A 13,898-nucleotide genomic window follows, 5' to 3' on the forward strand; every position below is an offset into this window, starting at 1 on the left:
AACAAAAGCAACCATTAATAGGCTACTTAAGGACCTCTCTTCTTAATCAAGAAAAGACAAACCAAATGCTATGATTTCAATGTAATAGAAATGGCCTATGAACTTTGAGAATAGTGGAGTTAAGAGAATTAGAGTGAGCATTTTTGTGAGATTACTTTGAGAACATAGGGGTGAACTTAATTGATGGTAGCAACATAAACATAGTACTTAATTAACTTGGCATGACCAGACTTTTGCAAGAGAGAGAGTATTAGAGAACATGACAATAGTTGAGGACCGAATTTACTTGGAGCCAATCTCCCCTCCAGAAGGCGTTTGTATTATAGATTCTCCCATCAAGAGAGTTGTTACAATACAATCTTTGTGTTCCTTGTGACCTTGGTGATGTCATGAAGATGGAAAGCTTCATGCATCACGAGCATAACATAAACTTTGCAAAAATCCTTAACTATCTCAAGCCTCAATCCCAAGGCCTCAAACACCTTCAAAGGTGGAGAGCTAGCAAGGAATGAGAGTAGGGAAGAGGAAGAAGAATCATCCATAGGAGAAAGAAATAGTTCCTCACTTATCATCACTCTTGTTGCTTAGCATAGCATAATAGCATAGTAATGAAGTTGAAGAAGATGGAAAGCTTAAGCATTGAAGCATGGATCTTGGTTGGATTTGCATTCCATAGTCAAGTGTATGGGTGTAGGCTCTCCACTTCTCAACAATCTTGGAGAAGGAGATGGAGCTCTTGCAATTTGTACTTCAAATAATGAGTGAGTGTGTGTGTGGTGTGTGTGTGTGTTGTGGAAGTATACCCCCCCCTCTCAAGCTTGGTCCACCTCTCTCTCTCTCTCTCTCTCTCTCTCTCTCTCTCTCTCTCTCTCTCTCTCTCTCTCTCTCTCTCTCTCGTATTATTTAATTAGATCATTTGGGATAGGTGTCCTCTTTTTCCTCTTTGAGAGAAAGAAGTTAATTATTTACTTTTATGCATATAAATTCTCATTGGACCCCTTTAAAGCCTATCCAATAGGATTCAAGCAGCACGTCATGAGGGCCACATGTGGAGAATTTTTCCATGTGTCTTTTATGCTTCTTAAGTCATTTGGTTTGAATTGAGGATTTAGTCAATCTATCATGGAAATCGTTTATGCCTCTTGAGAGTTTGTCTTTGAATTGAACACTTCGAGAACCTTAGTCATTTTAAGCATAAAAATCACCTCAAGCTTTAGGCAAGGTTCCCACAAACACTTTAAGCACTTTAGCAAGCCGACAAGCACCTCATGCTTGGGTAGGGTTCCCACCTCAAGGTCAGCCCTAGATTGCATACGGTCAAAGAACTTTTTAGCACTAACTTTTGGAGGTCTTTAATGAAGCTAACCCTAAGGTCTTTAAGCTCCATTAGGTAGCATTTCTCTTTAACATACCAACTCTCATTTGGACCCCTTTACCTTGGTCATGTGTTGAGATAGATCCATAAGCACATGTCTATATTCTAACCCTTGTTCCTGTTTATTCCCCCACATTAAATGATGAGTTTAATATGAGAAAATTATTTGGGTTGGTTATATATTAGATTTTGTGACATCCTTTGTGTTTGAAAATCTAAGATATGAAGAGAGTTGCCATTTGTGTGCCTTAATAGTCTTTTTGACAGGAATAAAGTGTGCTTGCTTTCTAAACCTATCAACTATTTTCCATATTCTCGTATTCCCATGGATAGAATTGGGTAATCCAAAGATAAAATCCATGGATATACTCTCCCATGGGTGAATTTGGGATAGGAAATGTCTGGAGTAATCCTAGTTGCTTCCCTTCATCATACTTAGTCTTTTGGCATACTACACATTTTGATACATACTCTTGTATGTCCACTTTCATGGTAGGCCAATAGAAGTACGTCTCTACTCCTCGAAGAGTAGGTTGAATGTCTCTATGCCCTGCATAGAGAGGAGCATGGGATTCATACATGACTTTCTCACGAAGAGAGTGGGTAACACATAGCCTATTGCCGTGGAGAAGATAACCATCCTGCAAGGTGAATGGTTTCTCTTTCTTCCTTAAATCAAGGGCTGACATTATGTCTCTAAAGTCAGGGTCAATAGCATATTCATATGTCATAAGAGAGAGATCATTGTGAGTTGCTATAGACACCGCATTAAATTTTGGTCGTTGTGAAAGTGCATCAGCCACTTGATTGTGCTTATCAGCAACGGGAGAGATATGAAAATTAAATTGCAAAAGAAAATTTTCCCACCTCGTTTGTTTGTTGTAAAGCTTTGTTTGCGTCATCAAGTACTTGAGACTTTGATGGTCTATTTGTAAAATGAATGGAGTCCCCAGTAAATAGTACTTCCATGTGTCTAGGACATGTAGCACAGCTAAAAGCTCTTTCTCATAAATTCCCAAGATCCGTTGAGCCTGGGGCTCTTATATGCTATGGCATGCCCTTCTTGAAGCAAGTCTACTCCAAGTCAATCACCACAAGTATCACATTGGACCTCAAATGGCTTTGAAAGATGCGGAAGCATGAGGACTGGCTGGGAGGTAAGTTTCTCTTTGATCTTGTCAAACACACTTTTCTCCTTAGCATTCAATGAATACTTAAGTTCTTCTTTGTTAAGTCATGTAATGGTCCTGCTATTTGAAAAAAAAAAAACTATGAAGCGTCTATAGTATGCACACATACTAATAAAGCTTCTTAGCTCATGTAGATTCCTTGGATTGGGCCATGCTTTTATTACCTCCAACTTTGATGGATCCATTCGAATACCATCTTGAGAGATAATATGACCTAAGTATTGAATATCTTGAAGGAAAAATTCGCTTTTCTTTTGATTGAAAAAAAGCTTGTTGTCCCTCAATGCATGAAAAATCACTTGGAGATGTTGCTTGTGTTCCTCCAAGGACTTGGAGTAGATGATGCCAGTGATTTTGCAGTAGAGTCTAAAGATTTTCTCCATTGAAGGATTGAACGTGGCTAGTGCATTGGCCAAGCCAAAAGGCATGATTAGATATTCATAAAGACCAAACGTTGTACGAAACGTGGTCTTTAGGATATCTTCATCCACTATCCTTATTTGATGATAGCCACTTTTAAGGTCAATCCTACTTAAGTAGGTGGAGCCTTGTAGCTTATCAAACAGATCTTTTACCTGAGGCATGGGAAATCTATTTTTGATAGTGACATGGTTTAGTGCGCGATAGTCCACACACATACGGTATGTACCATCTTTCTTTTGCACTAAAAGGACTGGAGAACAAAAGGGAAAGGAGCTAGGCCTCAGCATCCCTTTGTCTACCAATTCTTGTACTTGCCTCATGATCTCCTCTTGTTGAGCTTGGGAAACTCCAAAAGGAGGCTTGTTAGACAGTGAGCTTCCTGGTAGAGCTCAATTCGATGGTCATCATGCCCTCGTTTTGGAGGTAAGTCCATAGGGATATCATCGATGAACACATGTTGAAATCCTTTAAGAAAATTAGACGAGTCTAACTCTTCTTGATTCCTACCATTTACATTTGATGAAACATTAGTACCTTTTTGGGACTCTTTGATAGAAATCATGTACATAGAAATTGAGCACTTCATTGATTTATCAAAATCAAGAGGATTTACAAGTGGTATAGTACGACCAGACTCACTGGCATCTATATACATGTTCTTTCCCCTGTAGGCAAAGTAGATTATCCTTTCAGAGAACTTCATGTTGGCAGTTATGGGGTTGAACCATGGTGCCCCTAGGATAGCATCCTCATGTTGAGAAGAGAAGAAAAAGTCTTCTTTGTCGACATAGCTTTGGACATGAAGTCTCAACTTCCCAATCAAGGGAGTAATAGAGGCTTGCTGTCCCTTGAAAGCTGTGTCGGCTGTTACAGTATCTCCTACCTCAAAAGCTTGAATGCACAACTTGGTGGCCAAATCCATTGATATGAAGTTGTGAGTAGAGCCAGGGTCAAACAAGATGACGGCATCATGCTCCCTTACCTTTCCCCAAGCATAGGAGAGAGGTGATCCTTTGCAATGAAATCCTCTTTTGGAGCTTCTATGGTGGAAGCTCTAGGTGTCTCATTGCGGACATTTCTCTTGGAGCAAGAACGATAGCCATGTCCTTGCTCCCCACACTTAAAACATTTATGGTCCTTGCAAAAAGCTTCAAGCTCTTCAGGAGAGAGTTTGTTTTTACCTCTGCAAACTCTCTTCTCCTTGGACCAATTATTTTTGTTGTTATAATTACGTTGGGAAGAATTTAGGGCATTGGTTTTCCCCTTTTCATCACTCTTGTCTTTGTTCTCCATGGGCTTGACATTCTGTCTAGCCCCTTGTTGGAAATTGATGCACGAAGCAACCATGGTGTGGTGGATTACTTTGGTGATAGCACCAGACCATTGAGAGTTGACGTACTCCGCCATCTCTTCACGTAATCTCGCACAGAATTGTTCCTTTTGCTCAAAAAAAGTCTATCTTTTGACAGATAGTAGCCTTGAGATGTAAATGCCAAAACTTGTATACATATTTGTGGATAGACTCATGGGAGAGAAGCTTCAAACTGCGCAATTCCGTAAGCACTTTGTCCTTTGCATCGCTTGCAAGGAATTACTCCATGATGGAAACTCATAGAGTTTTCCATGTTATTGGGGCTTCGTTGTTGCCACGAAGGCTAGCCCACCATTGACGAGCCAATTTATGGAAGTGCACAGCTACATAATGTAGCTTGGAGGACTCCTTGAAGCCCTCATCTCCAAAGGCCTGAAGGCCATTACTTTGTCAGTAGCACCAAAGGTGCCATCATAGGTGAGAAAAGAGATACTCTTTCCTCCCTCTTTGAAATTCTTGAGCTTTTGTGACCTTATCCAGGCAGGGTAAGATTTTCTATGTCCTCCCCTCTTGTATTCTCTATGAGAATAGCCATAGCTTTCGTCGCAAGAGGAGGAAGGTGAAGAAGAAGGAGAATAGGTCGACCTCTTTCTTGCCCTTTTCTTCCTTTGTTTCCTCTCTTCCCTTTCGCAGTGACAAGGAGAAGGAGTGTGGGTTGACCGTTTCCTCTTGGGAGGAGTTGGAGACCGTCTAGACCACCGTCTTTGTGGAGCCACATCTTCAGAGGAACTTAGGGATTCATTACTTTCTTGTTCTTTGGATTCCTCCTCTCATATGGGGGAGAGTCTTCTTTTGGGGGTCTCATCAAGAGGCCTCCTAAGCTCTCTCTCCTCTCGGAGAGGAAGGGAAACCCCATAAGCACGAAGTTGTTGAGTAACTTCGGCTTGCAAAGTAGGGTTGCCCACAGCTTGCTGCAACCTAGTAACAAGATAACTGAAAAACATGGGGGTATCATCATTAGCACCTTCATATGCAAAATCAAAGTTATCAATGTTTGTTCTACTCTCTTGGTTATGTTCACCCATGTTAACAAAAATTGTGTGTTTACTTAGTGTATTCTTTGGCAATTCAAAACCTTATTGCTACTCCTCTTAGCCTTGAAAACCAACACTTAAGTATCTACACCCACGTCTCAAATTGGTTAATTATAGAGAGTAGTGGAGTGGGTCTAATATTGCAAAATTGCAGAGGGATAGCTCCTTTCAAACTTCTTATGGCTCAATAATGGTAAAGCCATAGGCAAGTCTAAAAAGACCCCATTATTAAGACCAAAGCTCCTGCGGTGTGCACCATGTCCCACGTAGTGGGCTCAACAAAATCGATAATAGATCCCACTCCCACTTACCCTAATAGAATTAACAAAATCAACCATTAATAGGCTACTTAAGGACCTCTATTCTTAAGCAAGAAAAGAGAAACCAAATGCTCTGATATCAATGTAATGGAAATGGTTGTAATGGAATTAGCCTATTAACTTGAGAGTAGCAGTAATTAGAGAGAGTACTTTTGTGAAATTACTTTGTGAACATAGCGGGTGAACATAATTGAAGGGATCAACATAAACATAGAATTTAGTTAACTTGGCATGAACAATAATTTTGCAAGGGAGAGAATTTAGAGAACATGAAAACAGTTGAGGACCGGATTTATGTGGACTTGGTCCCCCCTCCACGGTCCCCCCTCCAGTTGTATTATGATTTCTCCCATCAAGAGAGACTTGTTACAATACAATCTTTGTGTTCTTTGTGACCTAGGTGATGCAATGAAGATGGAAATTTTCATGCATCACGAGCATAACATAAACTTTGAGGAAAGCATTAACTATCCAAGCCTCAGTCCCAAGACCTCAAACACCTTCGAGGTTGGACAGAGCTAGCAAGGAATGAGGGTAGGGAAGAGGAAGAAGAAACATTTCATAGGAGAAAGAATTATTCCTCACTTATCATCACTCTTCTTGCTAGCATACATAATAGCATAGTAATGAAGATGGAGAAGATGGCAAGCTTAAGCATTGAAGCATGGCCCTTGGTTGCATTTGCATTCCATAGCCAAGAGTGTTGGTGTAGGCTCTCAACCTCTCTACTTGCTTGGGGAAGAAGAGGGCACTCTTGCACTTTTCACTTCACACAATGAGAATTTGTGTGAGTGTGTGTGGGAGAGTATACCCCCTAAGCAAGCCCCCTACTTGCTTTGGTCGACCCCCCCTTGTAGCTCATGCTTGAAGCTCATTGGACCCTTCCACGCCTAGCCAATCACAAGCAAAAGTCATACCAAGAAACAAGGGTAGCCTTGGGACAAGTGTCCCCCTTGAGAGGGCTTTATAAATGCTAAAACAATTAATTAAATCCACTAATTTATGATTGGACCCCTTGGAAGGCCAACCAATAGGCTTTAGGCACAGCATGAGGGTAACCTAGCTAGGGGATTTAGATGTGTCCTACTTGCCCCTTGGCCAAGGGGTGCCCTTTGGGAGAGAGAGTGGTCAAGCAACCACACCCCCCTTCTTGCATGGCTCGCCTTCTCCTTGTAGGTATTCATTTTGACTTTTGTGCCACCTCAAGTCCCTCAACCTTGGGCCTAGTTCTCACCACAAGCTTGGCTCTTAAGCCCCTCAAGATTGGATTGGTTCTCACCCTCAAGTACAACCCTAGCATCTCAAGCACCTCAAGCATCTCAAGCATCTCAGTCATCAGGTATGTCAAGCACCTTAAGCTTGGACCGGGTTCCACCTCAAGTACAGCCCTAGCTTACCTAAGGTCAAAGGACTTTTAACACTAACTATTGGAGGTCTTCAATGAAGCTAACCCTAAGGTCTTTATGCTCCCCTCATTAGCCTTGCTCTTTGATAGACCATCTCTCATTTGGGCCCCATTACCATTGGCCCCATGTTGAGATAGATCTATAAGCACATGTCTATATCCTAACCCTTGTTCCCGTTTATTCTCCCACATTAAATGATCACTTTTAATATGAGAAAATCATTTGGATTGGTTAGATATTAGATTTTATGACATTGCTCTCTCTTGAAATCATAGTTGTCCTTGACTATGAGGTAGAAGAGATAAAGTCTTAGTCATTAGTCAATCTTACTTAGCAAGTAGAGGATCCCTTTTTACCCTACGACATCTTTCCAAGATGGATGACTAATCCATTTGGTGCTTGGGAGACGTAGCTGCCGCAATCATGTCTATTCCTTAGTCCATTTTGTTCTCCCTAAGTAGAGTGACAATTTCTACCTTGTGTTTGAGAGACGTCGTCATCACAAACATGATTCTAAGCATGCATTCTATTTAAATTTGTGCACAATTAAAAAGAGAACTAGTCTTATAAGACAAAAACATGGGTCATTAAAAGAGATTTGTAAATTTTCATACTCTAATGTAGCATTGTAAGCATTGACAATTTCATACTATCCTTAAGCTGTATTCCTTACATCCATCTAGAATCTTCAAAAGGATAATTTTTTAACTTAATAAGATATCGTCGGATAATCTTACCATGTCGTAGTACCTTGTCTTCATACCAAAGGATAGCTTTGGGTTGTAGCACCTCTTCTGGTCTTCAACTTCGGGAGGGTCGTCAATAATTGGTTCGCTAGGTGGATCTCCTTTGTAGAGCTTGAGTAGGCTCATGTGAAAAGCATTGTGTATGAGCCAATGGCTGGGAAACTTGATTTGGTAAGCCGTCTCATTAATAGGTTTCAAGATTTGGAAAGGACCATAGTATCTTTTTGCTAGCTTAGCATAATACTTTTGATGGCCCGTAGGATTTTGCCCGTCGTTTGCCTTAATCGAGCCTTAGGAAACTTAAGTAAGACCCAATCATTTTCTTTGAATGTTAAGGCCCTTCTATGCTTGTCAGAATCAGCTTTTTGCCTTTGTTGAGAGATGGATATAGCCTCCTTAATCTTTTGAAAAGATTCTTGTAGGTCACGGCTATACTCATCTGCAATGAAGATCTTCCCATGTACTTTGAGTAGCAAGGGACTTTTAGGTCTTCTTTCAATGATCTCAAAAGGTTCTTTTCCCGTCGAAGTATGTACAGTATTATTGTAGGCATACTCTACAAGAGGTAAGTACTTTGCCCATTGTGAGCGTTGATCTACTTCGGTAACATAATTCTTGAGTAGTCGAGTATCGTAAGATTGGCTATCTCACTTTGGCCATCTGTTTGTGGGTGATAGGGTGAAGAGAAATTCAATCTTGTTCCTAGATTTTCAAAGAGACCTTTCCAAAAATTGCTGGTCATTCTAGGATCTCTATCTGACACGATGGATGTTGGTAATCCATGGTGTTTGAAAATCTAAGATATGAAGAGATTTGCCATTTGGTGTGCCTTAATAGTCCTTTTGACAGGAATAAAGTGTGCTTGCTTGCTAAACCTGTCAACTATTGTCCATATTCCCGTATTCCCATGGATAGACTTGGGTAATCCAAAGATGAAATCCATGGATATACTCTCCCATGGTGAATTTGGGATAGGCAATGACTGGAGTAATCCAAGCTGCTTCCCTCTATCATACTTGGTCTTTTGGCATACTACGCATTTTGAAATATACTCTTGTATGTTCACTTTCATGGTAGACCAATAGAAATACATCTCTACTCCTCAAATAGTAGGTTGAATACCTCTATGCCCCGCATAGGGAGGAGCATGGGATTCATACATAACTTTCTCACGAAGGGAATGGGTAACACATAGCCTATTTCCGTGGAGAAGATAACCATCCTGCAAGGTGAATGGTTCCTCCCCCCCCCCCCCCCCCCCCCCCCCCCCCCCCCCCCCCCCCCCCCCCCCCCCCCCCCTCCTCCCCCCCCCCCCCCCCCCCCTCCCCCCCCCCCCCCCCCCCCCCCCCCCCCCCCCCCCCCCCCCCCCCCCCCCCCCCCCCCCGTTATCTTTCTTGAGTTGTAAGTGTAATGGCATGTGATCGGAGAGGCTTTTTGTTGAGATTACATTCATCTCTAACGTCGATGAGATCCAGTCAGCTTGATGAGAGCAGTAGCATCTGTCCAGTCGGGAGGCAGTGTGGGCATAGTAAAGGCTTGTGTAGGTGAATCCAGGCATGGTGTTCCATGGGCCCACTTCCCACAAGTCAATCATAGCCCACTTCTCACATAAGCTCAACCATTTAGACTTTTCTGAGCCAGCTAGTATACTAGTGGAGCCTGTTCTGTCCTTGCTTTTCTTGACCATATTGAAATCTCCAACCATCAGCCACTCCCCTTCGATCGGAGTATCCGTGAGCTGCATCCACAGTTTAGCTCTATCCTTTGCGTTACAAGGGCCGTAAACATTTACTATGGTGATAGAACACCATATTAGTGAATTTGAGAATTTTCCAATTCCCACTTTCAAAATGAGCTTAAGATTTGACCACATGGACAAATCTTAGCCAAAGTTTTGAGAGCATGGCTCGAAAGATCTTTTCAAGTACTACCTTGTGGAAGAGTTGGCCTTAAAAACTCGTTTGAGATTTGTCCATTTGGCCAAATCTTTAAGACATTGGTGATCCCCAAATTGTCTCTAAAGTCTCAAACTCTCTAATATTTTGTTATAGGTTGACTGTCCCTTCTAATTCTAACACCAAGGACTTGTCCGGAGGGGTGGTTTAGAACCATCTTTGGCTCCAAATCTTTGTTAGCAATGAACAAGACACCATTGAAACCGTCACTTCCTTTCCCATAAAAGATAAGTATTTTTTCTACAACCGATTTTCTCTTGCTACGAGCATCCAAATGGTGCTCTTGGATGGCCCAACAATTGACTGCCTTCTCTTTCTTCACTTCTTCCCAGAAGAGAGTGCCCTTCTTCTGGGTTTTTAATCCCTTCATGTTCCAAGATTGAATAGAGAGAGTATCCATCATTGGGAAAGGGGGACAAATTCTTCTGCCTTCAGGAAATCTTCAATAGAGTTCCCATTCAGGTTGTCCTCTTCAATTGGCTCCTTTTCTGCTGGAACCTGCATGGAAGTGAAAAGGTCCTCTTGATTCGTCTTCCCCAAAACTTCGAATATGTTTTCATATAGGAAAGGAGGCTTTGGGAAATCCGGCGGGAGACCTTTGATTTGTCCCAAGGCCCTAGCCTGTGCTTTGAACCGTTTAGATGAAATATGAGATACTTGTTGCCAACCCTCATCTTTTGACCTAAAAATTGGAGACATCACGATTTTCTCCATTACTAGGGTGGTCGTTCTTTGCTAAGCGGTGGATGAAAAGCGGTAGCTTTGGGTGGTCTTTCCCTTACCCCAGTTGTCGTGATCTTGTTTCTCCACATCTTTATTCAAGTTGACTTTATTTTGACCACCCTCTACCTTGCCAAGATTTTTAGTAGGCTTCTTTGTTGGATGTACTGTATTTGTGCCACCCTATGGGGTAGCCTGTAATTCGCTTCTGTCCATCACCCTGGTCTGTAGGCTTTAGCACCTCAGCGGGACACGCCCTCGCATAATGCCCAAATTTGTTGCATTTGAAGCATGCCCCGAAGAAGGTGTTAAAGTTCAGAGGAATGATCTTTAGTCCTGCCCCAACATTCACCACCAAGTTCTTTGGATGTGGTTTTCTGCACATCCCACAAGATACAGACCTTGTTTGCTACTACACCCGAGGCTCTGGCAAATGGGACAAAAAGTGGATCACCAAGCAAAGCTACAAGGTCCTTCAAGTTCTTTCTAAGCCATACGGGGAGGTTGACAAACTTGACCCATACTGGGCAGAGATCCTTGAATGCCTCGTTAGATTCAAACAGAGGGTCCCAAGGGAGCACGCATACTGGCGCGCGATTGAAGAACAACAGGCTTTTCACCAAAACCCTCTCAACCATTGCACTATTGTTGAACTGAATTGACAAACGATCCTTTTGCTATATATTGGGTGAACATTACCGATCCGTGCTGATTCAAAACCAGTAAACTGCAGAGCCAATTACTGAGCTCAATTCTATTGGGAACTCTCCCCATAAACCCGAAGACCAGAGTGGAATTTGCAACCTCTGCAAGTTGTCTTCCAGGGGAACAACCACCGTAACGGCATCTTCCACCTCGACACACTGTGGGAGTGCCTTCTTGAGTGCTTGAAAAGCTCTGTCCCTTTTGGCCACTTCAGCAGCATCCTCCTACGTTGTCGAATCTTCACGCGACCTTTTGTTCAATGATAGTGCACAAAGAATTGAAGCAAGGTCTTTTTCCACCTGCGTATTTCTTTGTTTCAGTTCCTCCTTACTCAGATTAGTAAGGGAGCTTTGATCGCTATCATTGACGCCCGGTTTTGCAAAGTTGGCTATCGCATTGATAGCCTTCAGAGCATGGTTTTGCCTGCCACTGCTTCGGCGTAGGACGTCTTAGAGGAGCTCACCATGGCGCGGTGAAAGGACTCACCGACACCCCCCCTTCTATTCAAAACTTAACCCAGATTACAAAAAGTAGGTTTCCCACACAAGCAACACCTTTGCTTTGCCCCCCCAAAAAAGAAAGCAAAGCCTGAGAAGAAGCACTGAAAAGCAATTATTTACTTAAGACAATAATCGCGAGTAAGGGCACTAGCAAAAGCGATTATTTACTTTAGTACTTGAAGCTAAACACTGCACACTGAATATGGCAAGGGAGTGAGCCCTTGGTGGCAGGTGAGGTTCACCAGGCACGACATCTGCACAAAGCACATACTCTACCCACTCTTGGTAGCACCTGGTCCCTCCCAATAGAAACACTGCCCAAACTAGTCGGGAATGTTCTTGAACGACATTGCGAATATGGGTTTTCTATGTAGGGTTGTGGATGCGCACTGAGAGCGCCGTGTTTTCAGTTGAGCAGCAAGCATGCGATGCACACAATTTTGCTCGCTGACCAGGGCTTGCTCAAGAGCTTAAGTTGCACTTCCATCATCCGTCACCACACCCTCTGTGTAGGAGCATAGTTTCATACTCACCAGAAAAAACTCACTGGAGTGTTCTTTGATGATATCATCATCTACCCCAAGTATTTGGAGGAACATAAGCAGAATCTCTAAGTGATTTTTCAAGCATTGAGGGAGAACAAGCTTTTTCTCAACCAAAAGAAAAGAGAATTTTTCCTTCCAGAGATTCAATACCTAGGTCATATTATCTCTCAAGATGGTATCCGTATGGATCCATCGAAGTTAGAGGTAATAAAAGCATTGCCTAATCCAAGGAATCTACATGAGCTAAGAAGCTTTATTGGTATGTATGCATACTGGAGACGCTTCATAGCAAAATTCTCTCAAATAGCAGGACAACTACATGACTTAACTAAGAAGAACGTTAAGTATGTATGGACTGTTAAGGAGCAAAATGCTTTTGATAAGATCAAAGAAAATCTTACCTCCCAACAAGTCCTCTTGCTTCCGGATCTCTCAAAACCATTTGAGGTCCAATGTGATGCTTGTGGTGACTGCCTTGGAGCAGTTTTGCTTCAAGAAGGGCATGCCATAGCGTATGAGAGACGAAGGCTCAATACCGATGAACGAGTCTTGGGAATTTATGAGAAAGAGCTTTTAGCTGTTCTACATGTCCTAGACACATGGAAGCACTATTTATTGGTGGGGACTCCATTTATTCTACGATCTGACCACCAAAGTCTCGAGTATTTCATGACGCAAACCAAGCTTTCCACAAACAAATGAGTTTCGCAAATTTTCTTTTTCAATTTAATTTCCATATTGCTCACATTGTTGGTAGGCACAATCAAGTGGCTGATGCACTTTCACGATGGCCAAAAGTTAATGCGGTGTCTATAGCTACTCACAATAATCTGTCCTCTATGATAGATGAGTATGCTACTAACCCTGACTTTAGAGACATAATGTCAACCCTTGCTTTGGGGAAGAAAGAGGAACCATTCACCTTGCAGGATGGTTATCTTCTCCACGGAAATAGGCTATGTGTTACCCATTCCCTTCGTGAGAAAGTTATGTATGAATCCCATGCTCCTCCCTATGCGGGGCATAGAGGTATTCAACCTACTATTTGAGGAGTAGAGATGTATTTCTATTGGTCTACCATGAAAGTGAACATACAAGAGTATATTTCAAAATGCGTAGTATGCCAAAAGACCAAGTATGATAGAGGGAAGCAGCTTGGATTACTCCAGTCATTGCCTATCCCAAATTCACCATGGGAGAGTATATCCATGGATTTCATCTTTGGATTACCCAAGTCTATCCATGGGAATACGGGAATATGGACAATAGTTGACAGGTTTAGCAAGCAAGCACACTTTATTCCTGTCAAAAGGACTATTAAGGCACACCAAATGGCAAATCTCTTCATATCTTAGATTTTCAAACACCATGGATTACCAACATCCATCGTGTCAGATAGAGATCCTAGAATGACCAGCAATTTTTGGAAAGGTCTCTTTGAAAATCTAGGAACAAGATTGAATTTCTCTTCACCCTATCACCCACAAACAGATGGCCAAAGTGAGATAGCCAATCTTACGATACTCGACTACTCAAGAATTATGTTACCGAAGTAGATCAACGCTCACAATGGGCAAAGTACTTACCTCTTGTAGAGTATGCCTACA

This window comes from Adiantum capillus-veneris, chromosome 22 (assembly GCF_014529385.1).
Source record: "Adiantum capillus-veneris isolate H3 chromosome 22, ASM1452938v2, whole genome shotgun sequence".
NCBI classification, from domain to species: Eukaryota; Viridiplantae; Streptophyta; class Polypodiopsida; order Polypodiales; family Pteridaceae; genus Adiantum; species Adiantum capillus-veneris.